This window comes from Camelina sativa, chromosome 11 (genome assembly GCF_030686135.1).
Source record: "Camelina sativa cultivar CO46 ecotype springtype chromosome 11, ASM3068613v1".
Lineage (NCBI taxonomy): Eukaryota > Viridiplantae > Streptophyta > Magnoliopsida > Brassicales > Brassicaceae > Camelina > Camelina sativa.
In genome coordinates, this window is record NC_141890.1 from 31,939,778 (window position 1) to 31,942,625 (window position 2,848).

The following is a 2,848-nucleotide window of genomic DNA, read 5'->3' on the forward strand; positions in this document are numbered from 1 at the left end:
TTCTTGAGGATCAATGTCGATTTGTTGGCTTGTAAATTGGGCCTAAGTCAACTGTTTAATGAGCCACATATCAACCAAGCCCCCCACCCATCAGTCATTTAATAAATTTATTTACTGTTTCGTCGCCCGATGTATTCATTAACATCGGCGACTATGAGTTAATAAAAGGGAGCTTCAAATTTAAAAACTAGAAAATGAGATTTGGAGACGTTCCGTTTTCCCAAAATAGAGACTTTTGGGAATTCACAATAATTAAAAAAGAAAAAAAAAAAAGGAGAAATGACTTTTGAGATTTCTACGAGTACAGGAAGCTACTTACTCTTTGCCTATATAAATGTCCGTCCATAGAGACTAGCTAGTGAGACAGAGAGCCTCATTTCTTCTTCTTCAAAAAAAAAACCATTAATCACCAATAATCTCTTATCACTATGGCCAACGAAACAGCAAAGTGTGTTTTTCTCACGACGAATAAAGAAACCCGTCTTGGTCTTTGTTTGGACAGAGATTATTCTGTCTCGCTCTTAAAGGTTCTTCTCTAATCTTTATATAGTCTTTTTTTTTTTTTAATATTTTGGTAAATTCAAAAATAAGCATGTGTGTTTTTGCTACTCACTGCATGCATGTGTGTTATACACAGAAAAAATAAGCATCGAGCACCAAAATATGCTTCCCTAGTTTTGGGAAAGTCACTGTCTCTGCCTTGAAGGTTCATCATACCCACGTCCTCTTTTCTTTTGTTTTTTTTTGGTTTAAGCTAAAAACATCAACTTAAGGAAGGATCATGTTTTTGTTATTATAGGTTTACTTGGGAGGTCAATTTTATCACCTATCAGACATTTGATATACCTTTGATGTTCTCAAAACTGTGAGAGAACTCTTACAGTAGCTATAGAAATTAAATTTTATTTTTATAACTATGGTTTAATTTGTTCAGTTGTTCTAGATAGATCATAGATACCCTTAATGTGTAATGTTTTTTTCCAGTAGACGTTGAAAAGGATTTAATATATGCCATTGCTCCGGTGTCAGAAGCTGTGGATGGTGTTCATGAGAATCCCAAAGTAATATTCTTTCTGAAGCAATAGGAATATATAGTTAGATTTATTTTGATTGTTTGTATTTTAATTCACTGCTTTTCATATTCAGATGTTACTTGGGTACATCACTGACTCTTAATTTAGCTCCAACTGCTTATAACAGTTACCATAATATTTTTTAATTTATTTTTATGTTAAGTAGACCTTGGAAAGGAGGCAACCATTGTCGTTGCAACTAAGTTAGGAGTTACGTATGATTTGAATGAGAGTCCCAAAGGTGATCTTCTTTCTGAAGCGATAGGAAAAGGTACATTTCTTTTGATGGTTTATATATGGTTGAGGTTACTTCTTTTCATTTCTAGATTGTTACATTATTAACATTTCCTAAGCTTTAACTACCGCTAATAATTATATTTATAACTTCCGGATTCTTAGCTTCTCCTGCAAGTAATTTGGAGATAGATGGATCTGAACAAGAAAAGCTCAAAAGTTCAGATCCATCTATCTCTTGTTCCTCAGAATGAAGGTCTGAAAGATGTTGCAGCCTCTGAACCTGTTCCAAACTCTGATTGGAGAAAAGATTACCAATACTTTTGTATTATTGGCAGTTCCAAGAGGTAATTATAGTTCTTGGCTGAATAAACATTTTCTACTTTATAACTATGTGTAATTGGGGCGTTTCTACTATCTCGTAAATTGCTGATTCTGTGTAGCGAATGAGGTTGGTGCAAAGGACATTGGTGAAAAAGAACCTGATGAGACTACCAAATCTGTGAAGGCTACAAAGAAAACAAGGAAAGAAAGCCAAGGCACCAGCCAAAGAAGAAACTTGAGGTTCGTCTAGCGCGCCCAAAGTTGAGCCTGGTGTTGTTGCAGTGACCCTCAGGAGAATGTGGACGAAGTTGTGAAGAAGTCAAGCAAGAAATCAAAGAACGTTGTGGAGGAGGCTTGAGTGTTGTCATCTCTGATTAAACAGTACAAAAAAATTGCTCTGCTACTGTGCTACATTGCTCTGCTACTGTGCTACATTGCTCTGCTGGAGCCTTCGCTTTCTTTGTCCTTGTTTTCTTTGTAGCCTACATTTATTTTTGCTACATAATTTCCCCAGTTTCAAAAACATATTTGCTGGTTCTTTTCTTTCAAATAATCGTTTAGGTTGTTTTCTTGTTTCTGTTTTGTTCTAACGCATGATTTTATTTCGGCTTTGAATGGAGTTTTAAGACTTCAAATTTTCACCATCTATGTTGAGATGAAAAGGTGTGTTTATGGATAAATATTGCTTGTATTTGGATCTGTTGTGGTTAACTAGCTTAGTTAAATGAGCGGAGAAAAGAAATTAGGACAACGGGAGAGATGAAAACAAATTCACGAGAGATAATTCATATTGGATCTAGATTCAAGAAAAGTGTGGAAGTGGAACCGCCTAGAACTAGAAGCAGAGCAGGCTGAAACCGAGCCACATACCAAACAGGAGAAGCAAGCATGCGCAGATACAATAATTGTTGCGCAGCTTTTGGCAGATGGAACTCCTTAAGCAATTCTAATAGATTTTATTTTACATTGGGTAAATTATATAGGTTAGCCATGGATGAGTTTTTTATTCACTTTAGGTCAAAGTCAAAAGTGTTTTTTATTTGTTAGCCACCTCCAAAATTTTGGACAACTAAATCTTTGTGATTTTTAAGGCAGTTGTTAAGATTGTTCCTCTTTGAGTGACTAAATGGAATAAAATCCGTTTTCGACAGTTAAAAAAAAAAGAAAATAAAAACTAAATAAAATTAGTCACATAGTGTTTAATGCAAAGATAAATG

General features: G+C 34.9%; 1 long non-coding RNA gene across 1 annotated transcript; it reads left to right on the top strand.

The window, feature by feature from the left end:
* Window positions 1-1,245: 1,245 nt before the first annotated feature.
* On the top strand, window positions 1,246-2,272 carry LOC147934686 (uncharacterized). The gene is made up of 2 exons (XR_015570955.1): window positions 1,246-1,654; window positions 1,751-2,272. It is a non-coding gene; the product is annotated as an uncharacterized LOC147934686 (long non-coding RNA).
* The last annotated feature ends 576 nt before the right edge of the window (window positions 2,273-2,848 follow it).